The sequence below is a fragment of the Lontra canadensis genome, unplaced genomic scaffold (assembly GCF_010015895.1).
Source record: "Lontra canadensis isolate GAN:19392208 unplaced genomic scaffold, GSC_riverotter_1.0 scaffold48, whole genome shotgun sequence".
NCBI classification, from domain to species: Eukaryota; Metazoa; Chordata; class Mammalia; order Carnivora; family Mustelidae; genus Lontra; species Lontra canadensis.
The window spans coordinates 13,147,703-13,163,287 of NW_022631042.1; the positions used below are offsets into that span (position 1 = coordinate 13,147,703).

General features: G+C 38.6%; 1 protein-coding gene across 2 annotated transcripts in view; it reads left to right on the forward strand.

The window, feature by feature from the left end:
* LOC116876935 (B-cell receptor-associated protein 29) overlaps nt 1-15,585 on the forward strand; it is a 48,426-nt gene that overhangs the window by 19,635 nt on the left and 13,206 nt on the right. The window lies entirely within an intron of this gene.

Sequence of the window (15,585 nt, forward strand, 5' to 3'; positions counted from 1 at the left end):
CTGCTGAGCAGAGAGCCCGATGTGGGACTCGATCCCAGGACCCTGAGATCATGACCTGAGCCGAAGGCAGCGGCTTAACCCACTGAGCCACCCAGGCGCCCGAGACATAAGCTTTTTATACAGATTTAAAACTGAGGGATGGAACACCTGGATGGTTCAGTTGGGTGAGCGTCCAACTTGTCCTCTCTGCTGGGGTCTTGATCTTGGGGTCATGAGTTCAGGCCCTACATTGAGCTCTGAGCCTACTTTAAAAAAAAAATGAAAAATAAAAATAAGTAAAACTGAGGGCTTTCGAATTCCTTATAATGAGTTATTTGAGCCATCTAAAAATAAATTCTCAAACTCTAACATAAGTATGTTTTACACCTGAAAATTTTTGTGAGCATGAACTATCTTTAATTTACAGCCATATCAAAGCCATCACCTTATTTTAAAGTTGTTAATATTTAAACAAAAATGTGTCAGTTTTGTCATATTTTTTGCTTTATTTCCTTTTAATGAGCTTTTATAATTTGAGTAAGAAATTCAAATGTTTTCTCCTCTGTTTATATAACTGAAAGTTTCTGTTTCTTTTCCATCTCCTTCCCTTCTCTTAATAACTGAAGTAAAGTCCATATTAAAAAATAATAGTTCAGTGTATTTGATGGGTGTGACAATAGACAATATGTAATTAATAGTATATTAATTAAGCAAAAAAATTGCTCCAAGCTATTGATAGCAGTTGTCTTTGGTATATACAAAGAATTTATTTTTTTCTGGAGTTGAAATTATTTTCTGTAATGAATTTCTTTTACATGTACGGTGAAAAGGATAAAAAAACAAACAAACTCTCTTCCAAATATCCAGGTAATCTAAGGCATTCGTTTTTGGGGCTTGAATCATCTAATCGATTGAGTCTATTCCCAACTTTACTTTGAGAGTAGATACTACATATTAGAAGTTGTTTAACCATTGCTAAATGAAATGGATCACCTTGCAAATTCTGAAAATGTACAGAGTCATTCTAGTCAAGTCACTGAACCTTTTTAGGCTGCAGTTTTCTGTAAAGTGAGGGAATAGGCTACTTAACCTTTAATGTCTGTGTGTCTCCAAATAATACAGTTAAGCAAAAGTTACCATCAAGAACTATTTTGGGGCGCCTGGGTGGCTCAGTGGGTTGAAGAACTATTTTCACTGTGGCTTTTTGACCCTTAAAATTGTACTTATTTTTCATGAGAGAAAATTTTTCACCGTAAGTTACCTTTCTTCCAAACTGAGTTCAGCAGGTGGTTAATTAAGCCATATTCGTCACAAAAAAATGTTTCATGTAGGCTTAGAGTCATTAGGACAGGGCCTGGCATGTTTTATCGACCCATTAGCTCATAGCTCAAGGGTGTTATATGGAATGGGGTTACAAATCTTAACCCTCTTGGGTGAGACATAACCATTTCTCACTAGGTTATAGTAAGGTTGTTTGTTTAGAACATCTTTTAGAATACTGATATGGAACAATATAACTGCAGGAAAGGAGAAATGATTTAGTAAAGGAATCAACATGCTCTTTTCATTAAAAATATTGGGGAAATAAAAAAGAAGATTAGATCTTTAGATCTTTTCTCTCTGAATATCTTTCCTTACAGAATTAAAACACAAAGTAGTCACTAATGCTTAAACAGAATGGCTAATTTTTTTTTTTAAGATTTAATTTATTTATTTGACAGACAGAGAGCACAAGTAGGCAGAGAGAGAGGAGGAAGCAGGCTCCCTGTGGAGCAGAGAGCCTGATGTGGGGCTCGATCCCAGGACCCTGGGATCATGACCTGAGCCAAAGCAGAGGCTTTAACCCACTGAGCCACCCAGGTGCCCCTAATTCTTTTTTTTTTTTTTTTTTTTTTAACCAGAGTTTTCATATACAGAAATACTGAAAGTTGAAAGTACTACTACAGGGCTTACAGTGAAAACCAGCAATTTCCTGAGATCCTCCCCAGAAACAGCTCTGTTCAGCTCATTTGGCTGTTTATTCTGATGTTCACCTCCAGATTTCTAAATGCAATGTTTAGGTAGCTGTTTTTTGATCTTTCAGTGTGTGGGATTTTTTCTTTGACTTTCTTACATAGAAGAGAAGAACTTAGCTCTCTTGCCCAGCTCCTCAGACACATTTCCCATTCCCTGTCATTCCAATATGAGCATATCATAATTTTTCTTACATCACATTATTATGAGTATGTACCTACTATTCATCATTGTCATGAGAACCCCTGTGCCCCTTTCCTACGCTGATACCCTTTTTCCTGAGTTCCATGTTTTCCATGTTTTATTTACTCTCTTTTGGTAGAACATACCATCCAGTAGCTTACTGAGGAAGAATACATGAAAGGTAAACAACTTGAAGCCATGAATGTCTGGAAATCATTATTTTCTGAAATTAATTGTCATTATTTTAGCCTTACCCTTCTTTGAAAAATGCTTAACCTCAGAAATTTGAAGGCAGTGCTCCATTATCTTGTTTCTTTTGTTTCCATTGACATAGCCAGTCATTCCAGTCCCAGATTGTTTTTGTACATGACCTTTTTTTTTTTGTTTTGCCTTCTGGAAACTTGTGGAGTCTTCTTTCTGTCCTCAGGGTTATAAAATTTCATCATGAGAGGGATTTTAGGAGGCAGGAAGAACAAACAAGATTAGGGGAATGAGGGAAAGCAAAAATATAAGACGACTCCAGGCTTCTAATTTGGTTGACTAAGTAGGTAATACTTTTAACCTAGATTAAGACCAAAGGAGATGTGGGGTGCCTTCATTTCTTTGGAGAGAGGGAAAGCAGATAAAATAAGTGTGGTTATAAATATGCTGAGTTTGAGGGGCCATCAGGATATCCTAGTGAAAATGCCCAAAAAACAGTTGGAAATACAAATTCAAAGCTTAAAAGAAAGGTCATCTGGGGGCACCTGGGTGGCTCAGTGGGTTAAAGCCTCTGCCTTTAGCTCAGGTCATGATCTCAGGTCCTGGGATCAAGTCCTGCATTGGGTTCCCTGCTGAGTGGGAAGCCTGCTTCCTCCTCTCTCTCTGCCTGCCTCTCTGCGTACTTGTGATCTCTGTCTGTCAAATAAATAAATAAAATCTTTAAAAAAAATTTTAAAAAAAAAGGTCATCCGAAGCTAGAGTCGAAGCCGTCATACATATGGATAACTCTCAGTTAAGTCAAGGAGTTAATGGGAAAAATCAAGGAAGACTGTATTGAGTGAGAAGGGAGTGGTGTGAACACAGAACTCTGGCATATACAAACATTTGAGACTTAGGCTGAGAAAAATCAGAGGTGCCCCCTGAGAACGAGTCACCTCTGGCCATCTGATTCTGTCATCTAGCTAGTAGGAAAGAGCCTCTGGGTTCCAGGTAGATGCCTCTACCTTGCAGTGTGTCTTAATAATGTGAAGCCTGCTGATGACCAAGAAGGTATTTATAATATGAAATGCTAAATGTAATTATAAGATTTTCTTCTAAAATTTTAAAATATCTTTGAGGAGTACCTGGGTGGCTCAGTCAGTCGAACATCTGACCCTTGGTTTCAGCTTGGGTTATGATCTCAGGGTCATGAGATCAAACCCCGTGTCAGGCTCTACGCTCAGTGGGGAGTCTGCTTGAGGATTCTCGCTCTCCCTCTCCCCCTCCCCCAACACACTGTAAGTGGGAGCACTCTCACTTTCTCTCTCTCTCTCAGATAAATAAATCTTAAAAAAAAAAAAAGACATTTTTGAAAGGTATTTTGAAATTGCAAGAAGGAACAGAGTGAGAAGCGTGTGGCTAACATGAGTTGGAGCAAGTTAGGATATATGAGGAATCTGAAGCTTGGGAAACAAAGATCGCTCAGCCATGCTCTCTCCTCTCTGGACTACCTCACAGATTACTGTAATTTGATCTTTTATTCCAAATTTGAAAACCGAGGCAAGGGATGGTAACTGAAGGGAAAGCTCAAAGGGCTGAGGTAGCCCAGAGGAGAAAGAGATGGATTCTTATTGGCAGAGTTGAGGAAGATTTCATAGGGGAGGTATTTGAGCTTGGTCTCAGAGATGAGAGGGATTTCAGAAGCAGAGATGATTGTGTCTTCCCCTAGCCTTGGCAACGCACACGATCCAAGGATTAAAGGCCATTATGCCTAAGAGAACAGTTTATGGACTGGTTTGTGGAGTGGGCGTGATGAGGAAGCCAAGCAATCTGAGACAAGATCTGGGGGCCATGAGGACCTGTGTACAAGTCTTATCGTTTCTTCTAAATTGAGCCCAGAGATGGCAGCAGGTTTTAAGCAAGAAAATAGAGAGCCAGAAAGTCTTTCACCAAATAATTTGTAGACAAGAGATTCAGATAGAGAAGAAAGAATAAATAGCTCTCAAATGTATAAATGTCTTTATTTAAGAATTCCCTTCAACAGTTTGTTGAAGATGCTAAGAGCATCTGATATTTGGACATGCGGAGTTTAAAGTTACTCACACTTCATTTGAGACCAGCTTTTGCATATTAGCCTCTCTGGGACCTGGGGGAAGGAATTTACTCTAAGCTGTAGCTCTTCATGGAGTCATTGCATATAAAGCACACAGCCCAGTGCCTGGTCTTTGTTCAATTTTAATAAAGTGCTAGGCTTTACCATTATTGTTGTTATTTCTATCAGAAAAGCTTCCAGGTTAAACAAGGAATGACTGAAGCATTTTAAAAAGAAAAGTGTATACCTGAGTTTTCAACCTAAAAAATTTTGTCAAAACTAATTTAAAAACTTTTCCTCAAGTTAGGAGATAATTTTTCTGACAATATCTTTACAAATTCATGTAATACTGCCTTTTTGGTACACCATAATGAAAAGGCAGTCAGACTTAAGGTAAAATCTTTCCCAAGCTTCTAAATTGAAAAAGAGAAAAAGACCTTTCAGAGTCTGATCAGTGGTATAACATGCCAGTGTTAGATGTTTGACTTGTTCATTTGCTAATTAAATCTGTGGTTGGTTTACAAAACCGAAGTAAAATAACAGCTCTGTTCTTTTCTGTGGGTGTCTTGGAAAGTTATTAGTTGAGCCCAATGTGTTTTAAATGCCCAGTGTGTCTGGGTGATGGACAGTGAAATGGGTTTGTTTGTGCTTTCGAAGATAGAGCATGAGTTTTTTGCTTTAGAGGCACCTGGATGACTCAGTGGGTAGAGCACATGACTCTGATCTCAGGGCTGTGAGTTCTAGCCCCACGTTGGGTATAGAGATTACTTAAAAATAAAGTCTTAAAAAAAAAAAAGTTTTTGCTTTAGAGGTTGCCTGATCACCAGAGTCTCAGATCAGCCTATCCAAAATTAAATTTGTCATCCTCTCCAAATTATCTCTGCTTTGGGTTCCTGAATCAAAAGCTGTCAGCTAGATTGCTAGAAAACTAAAGGAAGGGGGAAAAAGTCTCTTCTTTCTAAAATCTCATTGCAAGCCCCCTGTCTGGATAGCCTTTGTTCTTTCTATAAGGAAAATTGATAGTTAAAATGGGGTACTTTTTAGGAGTCTTCTTAAAATTTTCAGAATGATATGGATCTTGTAGTTCTTCTGAGTAAATTTATGATTTAAGAGAAACTGATAACACTTAACAAGTGTTGTTTTAGGACAAGGGCCAGCAGACTATAGGCCAAATCTTGCCTGCTGTCTTGTTTTTATAGATTAAATTTTACTGGAATGAAGCCATGCTTATTCGTTCACATATTTTCTATGACTACAGAGTTGAGTAGACTAGACAGAGTCTGCATGGCACAGAAAAAAATATTTACTCTCCAGCCCTTTATAGAAATAGTTTGGGAACCCATATTTAAGGTCTTTAAATAAAAAAGAGAATCTTTTTCAGTTTAAATGAGGTGATGCTGAAAAAAATTGCTTCTGCCATCAATATTGTTATAAAATTTGGTGTGTACCTAATTGCTTGTTGAATATTCATCAGATAATTTAAGAAATTATATATATTTATGTATAGTAAAGCTAGTTCTTTGTTTATAGTCCACACAAATTCACTCCTTCAATTCTCATTGGGTTCAATTCTCATGATGGGTTGATAATTCTTCTAGATGTCATGTATTTCTTCTGCTTACACATGACCCTGCTTTATAAAGTATACCCTTTCTAAAGCAGTTGGTCTAACCTGTACTTAACAGGGTGCTTTGCCTAAAATGTACATCCTGATTTTTAAGGGGAAAGCCAGCATATTAATGTAGTTTATAATTATTCTTTGTTAAGTAACAGATCCAAAATTGTTTTCTTAAGCATTTAAGCAACCTAATTAAGATTAATTGAGGAAGTCTTTATGCATTTATTGATGTTCTTTTCACCAACAGCACACACAGTGGGGAAATTAGGAAACCCATTTATCAAGTTCCCTGGCCCAGAGTACCAGTAAACTTTGAAATATCTACACACCTTAAGATCCATGTCTTTTCTAAAACCCAAAACAACTTTACTCATGAACCTCACCCATGTTCCCAGTAGTCCAGAATGTATGGGCAGGCACTCATATATGCAGAGTAATCATTCATTTTCCCTTTGTTCTGTGCAGTAGAAAAGTAGATCTATATTTGGTTTTATTTATTAATGTTGACTCTGTGATATAATTAGTTGTGCAGCTTTGTTTCCATTCCAGAGATGTCTTAATCCTCCTCCTGCAGAGAATGCAGTCTTGTAAAACACGTCCCCGTTTGGTCTTTGTGCCTTTTTGTTTGGCTTCTTCGTATTGCCACCGGCGTAGTTTTTCAGCACCACGGATCTGATGATGCCTCTGCGCTATTTAAAACTCTTCCTTGGTGCCTGTCACCTTTGCAGCTCTCCAGGATGACACACATAATCTTCTGTGATCTGGCCTCCACCGTCATCTCCAGCTCTGTCCCCCCGCCTTATCCAATCTAAATGTTATACTCCTACTCCATTAAATATCGGAGTTGGGAGTTCTTCTTACAGTGGTGTTTCCACACTTCTCCAATTTGCCCAGGACTACAGGTCTCCTTCCTTAATCCTTCACTCTTATTGTTAGCTTACACTCATCCTTCAGCTCCAACACTGCCATGTCTAAGAAGACTCCCCGAAACTCCCTTCCGTCTAGACTGAGGAACACCTTGTGGGCCTCCATAATGCTGCGTGCTTGCTTATGTGCTAGCACGCTCTGTAGAAATTTCCTTTTCATTCGTTTGTCTTTCTTTCAAGACCCTAAGTGCTGTGAAGGCCAGGGCCACTTCTAAGTCAACTCTGTGTCCCCAGTATGAGGCTTGTGTCCCAAACACTGACTTTTGTGCCTTCTCTTCCTTCCTTACCCGGTTCCGATTTCATGGTTTATCCTAATCATGTTCTTGCTAAACTACTCGTCTCCTTCATCTCCTTACCCCGTCGTTCCCCCCTCCCCCTTCCTTCTCTACTCCCTGGCTCTCTCTAGGACCTAGCCCTGGTTAATTTTCACATCTTCACCTACTTGGCACCTCCACCCAAACATGTCACCATTGCTGAAGGGACCAACTTTTTGCTTTAAATAAATGGTCACTAAATTCTGTGGGCCATCAACATGCATGACCGTTCTGTTGCACTTCTCTAAAATCTCCTTTCCACACTCCAAAACTGTCAGATCTCATCACACTGTGAAATTCTAAGTTTACCCTCTTTCATCGGGAACAAAGAATTAATCAGACAACAACTTCATCTTCTCACCACCAAACTACCGTCCTCCAGCCACTGGGCTCATGGGTTCCCAGGGATTAGGTTTCCATCCCTCATCCAGTGCTGTCGATCCCAGTCTCCAGGACTTTGCTTCTGCAGTCACTCCTGCACTTCCTGTCACCCTGCAAACATCCTCTGGGATCTCTGACGCAACAGAACAAAAACAGAAACTTCCCTTCGTCTCCTATTCCTCCAGTTACTGCCTCTGTTTCTCTGTTCTACTTCAGAACCAAATTTCTTTTTTTTTCCTTTAAACCTTTTTTTTTTTTAAAGATTTTATTTATTTATTTGACAGAGAGAGATCACAAGTAGGCAGAGAGGCAGGTAGAGAGAGAGGAGGAAGCAGGCTCCCTGCTGAGCAGAGAGCCCGATGCGGGGCTCGATCCCAGGACCCTGGGATCATGACCTGAGCCGAAGGCAGAGGCTTAACCCACTGAGCCACCCAGGCGCCCCTAAACCTTTTTTTTTTTTTTAAAGATTTTATTTATTTGTTTGACAGAGATCACAAGTAGGCAGAGAGGCTGGCAGAGAGAGAGGGGGAAGCAGGCTCCCTGCTGAGCAGAGAGCCCGATTCAGGACTCGATCCCAGGACCCTGAAATCATGACCTAAGCCGAAGGCAGAGGCTTTAACGCACTGAGCCACCCAGGTGCCCCTCCTTTTAACTTTTTATTCAGGCATAATTTCAAACTCACAGGAAAGACACATGAATAATATCAAGAAATTCCTCTGCACCCTTCACTCAGTTCCACAGTGATAACACTTTATAATTGCCTTATCTTGTTCTCTCACCCTCTTTGTATTATTCTCTCACTTACTATTTGGATATTTTCCACATGTTGATTTCCCAACTCCCCCACTCCTTTTACATTCGTCAGATGCCATTCTGTGATAAGGAGGAGTCGTCCTTCGTCCCCTAGTTATTTATGTGTTTCTTTAATTCTTTCAGTGGGTTAGAATACATTAAGAGCAATGCGCTTTTTGTTCAGCTTGTCTCAGAATTGGCAGTCGGAGTCTTTCAAGTGGGGTCTCGTATCATTTTGTCATTTCCCCATTCTCTAGACACTTACTTTCTGCTATAATGAGACATTGCAAGCTCACCTTATACTTACCCTTCTCCATCCCTTGAATCAACTTTCTCCAAAGAGCCTTGGTTCCTTTAAGCAGAAAATGGGATTTAGAAAATAGGATCTGGATCCTGGATGTGCCCATTCCTACTGGGGCGTCATTTATTTATAGGCTCTCTCAGCAGACAGCACAGAGGGCAGCTTAAATTCCACCTCTCTAGAGAAACTTCGTGACTACCCGGTCTCATAGCCATCCAGTCCCTCGGCCAGCAATCTGTCTGGACTTCTGTGTGACACTTAGCACTTGGCTGGTCTCTGTATTGTGTCTTCCTCCCAGATTAGAAAATGGCTTTTATGAGAATAGAGACCCTTCTCACTCAGCACTCAGAAAAATGCCTGATGCCGAGTAAGTATTTGAAGGGATAGATGAGTGGGTAACTCCCTTGTCTTGGGACAGCTTCATCTGTGTAACAGCTTCTTTTGTGTGATAAGCAACAGGAACGTCAGCAGTTAGAGACCAGAAGAAAAATCTCCTTCCTCATGTTGTTTTTTTAAGATTGTATTTATTTCTTTTGAGAGAGCGTGCAGGGAGGGGCAGAGGCAGAGGGAGAGACAATCTGAAACAGACTCCATGCTGAACATGACCCTGAGATCTTATGATCTCATGACCCTGAGATCATGACTGAGCTGAAATCAAGAGCTGGATGCTTAACCATCTGAGCCACCCCAGTGCCCCTTTCCTCATATTCTTGATGAAACGGGGAAGATTTGCCATCACTGATAAAGAGCTTATTTCTCACTGCCCTTCTATGTTTATTGTACATATGACCCTAATACATGATTACATAACAACTCTTCTTTTGAACTCTGATTTTAAATATTTAATGTATTAAGCCCATGCTTCTTTATTAGAATATCTGTTTTTCTTTTATGCACCTTCATACTGTTTACTCACTGACTTTTTAAAATAGTACCACTTGGTCCTTGTTTATTCTTTTAATACATACTGTAATACGGGATTGAAAAACATATCAAGATTTTTTACAAAAGAGAATTTTAACTAATTTTTTCTTTAGTTAGAACAAAGGAATCACGCATATCCTATTTGATAGGTTCTTATTTAGATAGTACTTATAGCCTAATGAATGTTGTATTATCTGATCCTGTATGTGTAGTGTTTTGTTTTATTGTGTTCCCCTTGTGCTTTTTTTAGATAAATTTTATATGTTAAAAGAGGTCAGACTTATGGAAAAACTGCTAAGATAGTACAGAATTTTCCCATGTGCCCCATACTCCATTTCCCTATTATTGATGTTTTGCATTAATGTGGTACATTTATACAACTAAATGAGCCAGTTTTCATACATTATTATTGACGAAATTCCCTAGTTTCATTAGATTTCCTTAGTTTTCACCTGATTTTTTTTTTTCCTTTCCAGGATCTCATTCAGGATACCACAGTGCACTTGATAGTTATATCTCCCTTAGGCTCAGCTTGGCTAGAATAGCTTCTCAGACTTGCCTTATTTTTGATGACTTTGACAGTTTGGGGAAGTAGTGGTCAGGTATTTTGTAGAATGTTTCTCTGTTGGCATTTATCTGATGTTTATCTTGTGTTTAGACTAGGGTTGTAGGATTTGAGAGGAAAGTCACAGAGGTCAAGTGCCACTCTCTTCATGTTACATCAAGAGTACATACCAACACGATATATCACTGCGGGGGTTGGCCTTGACCACCTGACTTCGGTGGCATTTGTCAGGGTTCTTTACTGTAAAGTTACTTTTTTTATTCCCTCTTTCCATAATGCACTTTTTGGAAGGAAGTCACAGCTAACACTTAAGAAATAGTTACTCTAAGGGGCGCCTAGGGGGCTCAGTTGGTTGAGCGTCTTGACTCTTGGTTTTGGCTCAGGTCGTGACCTTGGGTTTGTGGGATGAAGCCCTGAGTGGAGCTTCATGCTCATCACGAAGTCAGCTTGACATTCTCTCTCTCTCTTTCTCTGCTCCTCTCCCTGCTTGCATGCACGTGTATTCTCTCTTTCCAGTAAATAAATTAATAAATAGTTCTTTTAAAAAATGGTTACTCCCCTTGAGGGTGGAGTGTCTATGTAAATTATTTGGAACTCTTCTGCAGAGATTTGTCTGTTTACCCTTAGTTCTTTCTTTCTGTCTTTATGACTCGTGGCTATTCCTCTTAATACTTTGGATTGCAAATTTAACATTTTTATTATGTTTGTTGTTTCAGCTCTAGCCATCGAGAGCTCTTTCATTTGGCTGCCATGTCCCTTTGACATATATATCCCCATTATTGTGGATTTGTTTTGTTTTATTTTCATTTTTTGAGTACTCCCTTATCTGACACTAAAAGATGCTGAAGGCTTATCTTGCATATATCCAGCCCCATTCCTAGAGCCAGTGTTTTAGTCTTGTTTTTTTTTTCTTAATTGAACTAGATTCTGTAATACTGTTTAGTTTTGTTTTTAAATTTGAATTAGCGTGAGATATTTGTGGGGTTTTTTAAAAGATTTTATTTATTTATTTGACAGAGAGCACAAGTAGGCAGAGAGGCAGGCAGAGAGAGGGAAGCAGGCTCCCTGCTGAGCAGAGAGCCCAATGCGGGCTCCATCCCAGGACCCTGAGATCATGATCTGAACCGAAGGCAGAGGCTTAACTCACTGAGCCACTCAGGCGCCCCTAGCGTGAGATATTTGTAACATGATTATATTTTTATCAAAATATTTTAAAATGGTCTGTTGGCTTTGTGACTCTCCAGCTATCCAGGATATTTTTTTAGCTAAAGTATGGTTGACACACAATATTACATCAGTTTCAAGGGTGCAACACAATGATTTGACAACTGTGTACCTTATGCTATGTCACTGTGAGTGTCACTATCATCTGTTCATCATACAGTGCTATTACTATGCCAGTGACCTTATTTCCTGTGCTGTACCTTTCATCCCCATTACTTAATCATTCCACTATTGGAAGGAATGTTTTGTTCTTTGATTAAAGATATAATTGTTTTCAGTCGCAACCAGGATTCCTATCAGGTGAATAGAGTGATACTTCATTGTTTACCTGACATTTATCACAATCTCAGGAAAAGAACTGGTTACACACAAGTGAATTTTTCGAATGCTTAGAGCTTAAACTTTTCATTTACCCATTTTTTTCCTTCCTTCAAGGAACATATTTTAAGTACCTTCTGTGTGCTGAGCACGGTGCTGGGTTCTCAGAACAGAGACAAGACACGGTTCTGTTTCCTGAGTAGTCACAGTCTAGGGGACATAGCTGCACTTCAACATGGTGGGCGCTATATTTTAGGTGAGCTCCAGATGACATAGAAACCGACAGTGGAGATCAAGGGCAATTTCTTGACATTTTGCAGGAATAATGTTAATTAGCCAGAGGAAAAGGGAATAAATGAGCCTGGCAGGGAGGTGAAGGTCGATGAGCAAAGGTGTCTTAACGAAATGAGCAGCGGATAACTAAGAGAGTATGGCACTTCTGAAATACAACAAGGAGCGCACTGTGAATGGAGCATAACGTAAGACAGCGGCAGTGGCAAGAGGGGAGCAGAAGGCCTAGGATCCGTCAGGAAGGGCCTCGGGTTGCTATGTTCACATTCCCGGGCACTGCTGAAGGGGTTTTAGGCAGAGGGGCAATCACTCTGACAATACTGTGGGCAGTGAATTAGAATAGCCAGGAAACGAGATGAGGAACCCATTTCAGCAGTCTAAAGAAGAGATGAGGGCAGTGGTGACAGAGTAGAGTGGATGGACCGATGGGATAGAAAGGAAGTAGAATCAGCAAAGCTTATCAACAGATGGATATAAGGTTAAAAGAGAGTGGGTGATAATGGAAGTGATGAATGCAACAGAGCTGGTTTACATGTAACTGGCAATATAGGCATGTACCAAAAAGCGTAGCCATAATATGATTAAAACTGCAGTTTATGTTCCTTACTGAACCAAAGTTTGTGTGTCTACTTTCCAAGTGTCTCAGAAGTATTGCTGTCGATTAACACACCAGTCATTGATCACTGGCAAAAGAATAGTATGTGTGAGGATTAAGTATTAAATACTCCAATATACCTCACTTTCAAGGTCCCCAAAATAGAAACGAATAAACTGAAAGAAACCAACACTAGATGTATGGAAAATTTTCAAATAAAAATGATTTCCTCTGTTGCAATCCTTATACCTATTGTACAACAGCCAGCTTTAGCTGTCTTGCTAATGCCTCTAGAATGTTCTCTTCCATTCCCTGACAGAGCTTAGCTGGTGGTGTCTATTATCTCAAGTAGAAATCATAGTGATACATCTACACAGTGCATTAGTCTCACCAGCTTCTCCCACTGTGCAGACAGCTCCACAAGTGTGAGTTTGGCATTTGTAAAACTACAAATATCATTGACCTGCTTACATGTCATTTTACACAAATATTTTACGCAAACATTTTGGTTTACATCTCACTGTAATATCATTTGGGGTTTCTCTATATTAATAAGTGATGTGTATGCCTCAGAAAGTTCCTGTTGACTAGAACATAACCCGGCTTCTAACTGAATCTGGCCAATACTCTCATGAAATATCTCAACATTTCCATAAAGCCACCAGCAAGTGATAGCAACTCATTTTTGCAGATGAGAAAATTGAAATAGTGACTTAGATGTATCACCTCAAGCCTCCTTGTTTAATAATGTCTTTCCTATAAATGCTACTTCCAAAATAAAATGGTTCAAGATGAAATAAGCATATGCAAATGTCAGATAACAAGTTTATATAATCCCTTAGTCACGAAGGCAGTTCCAGAAGGAGGTGGAAGGCATCCAAAGCAGAATATTATAATTTTTATAAAACGAGAGATAGAGAAAGGACTGGGAAACAGTCCAAAAGGCTCCTAGACAATAACAGCCTCTCTTAATTGAAGTGAATTAAATAAGATAGTAATCATTAGGTTTATTAATATCTGCTGAGATACAAAACAAAATAAGAAACACAGCTCCTACCTTGGCTTGATAAGTGCCAGAAAAATGGGATTTGCCTGCATTTGTTTTGCCATACCTTCATATGTAGTGATCAGGAGAAACTTCTGGATAGGCTGCATAGTGGTTTTCCAGCTTCTTTTATAGATGTGTCGGACCTCCTGACTCATTCTATCTCCTAACAGTTCCTCGCTTTAAATAAGGAACTGATGAGATGATATCTAAAATTTATTCAGAAATTGAAGTATATATCATTTTTAACATTAAGACCAAATCCTATTCAGTACAAGCTCCCGGCTAGTATTCTATATTTTTAAGAATAATTGACATACAATATTGTATGAGTTTCAGATGTACAACATAGTGGATTGATATTTATATACATTATAAAATAGTCACCACAGTAAGTCTAGTTACCATCTACTACCATATAAAGTTGCTACAGTATTATTGACTATATTCCCCATGCTGTACATTACATCCCCACATCTTTATTTTATAACTGGAAGACTGTACCTTTTAATCCCTTTGAACTGTTTCATCCATCTCTCCCACCTGCCTCTCACCTCTGGCAACCGTCAGTTTGTTCTCTGTTTTTGTTTTGTTTGTTCATTTGTTTTTTAGATTCCACCAATGAGTGAAATTATATGGTATATTTCTTTCTCTGACTTATTTTACTGAGCATAATACCCTCTAGATCCATCCGTGTTGCAAATGGCAACATTTCATTCTTTTTTTTTTTTTTTTGCAACATTTCATTCTTAAGGCTATGTAATGTTCCATTGTAAATATATACACCACATTTTTTTTTAATCCAATCATCTGTTGAAGGATATTAGTTTGCTTCCAAATTTGGGCTATTATAAATAATTCTGCAATGAACATAGGGGTGCATATTTCTTTTCAAAATAGTGTTTTCATTTTCTTTGGTTAAATACCTAGAAGTGGATTACTGTATCATATGGTAGTTCTATGAATAGTTTTTTCATAGAGGCTTGAGTGTTTTCTATATATAGTATCATGTCACCTGCATATAGTGACAGTTTACTTTTTCCTTTCCAATTTAAATGCATTTTCTTTCTTTTTCTTGCTTAATTGCTATGGCTGGGATTTCCATTACTGTCTTGAATAAAAATGGTAAGAATGGGCATCCTTGTCATGTTCCTGATCTTAGAAGGAAAGCTTTCAGCCTTTCACTGGTGGTTAGCTCTGGGTTTGTCATACATAACCTTTATCATCTTGAGGTGCGTTTTTTCTATGTATCTACTTTGTTGAGAGTTCTATCCTAAATGGATGTTGAATTTTGTCAGATGCTTTTTCTCCATCTGTTGAGATGATCATGTGATTTTTATCCTTCATTTTGTTAATGTGGTACATCACATTGATGGATTTCAGGTATTGAACCGTCCTTGCATCCCTAGAATAAATCCTACTTGATCGTGGTGTATGATCACTTAAAGTATCGTTAAATTCAGTTTGCTAATATTTTGGTGAGGATCTTTCCATCTAGACTTACAAGGAATACTGACCTCTAGTTTTCTTTCTTTCTTTCTTTCTTTTTTTTTTTTTTTTTTTTTTTGTAGTGTCTTTGGTTTTGGTACTAGGGTAGTGCTAGCCTCAGGATGAATTTGGAAGTGTTTCATCCTCTTTTTTCTTTTTGGAATAGTTTGAGAAGAATGGATATTAGCTTGTCTTTAAATGTTTGATAGGATTCACTGGTGAAGCTGTCTGGTCCTGTATTTTAGTTTGCTGGGAGTTTTATTACTGTAATTTTATTACTAGTAATTGGTCTATTCAGATTTTTTCTTTTTTTTTCTTCAGATTTTCTAATTCTTTTGATTTAGTCATGGAAGATT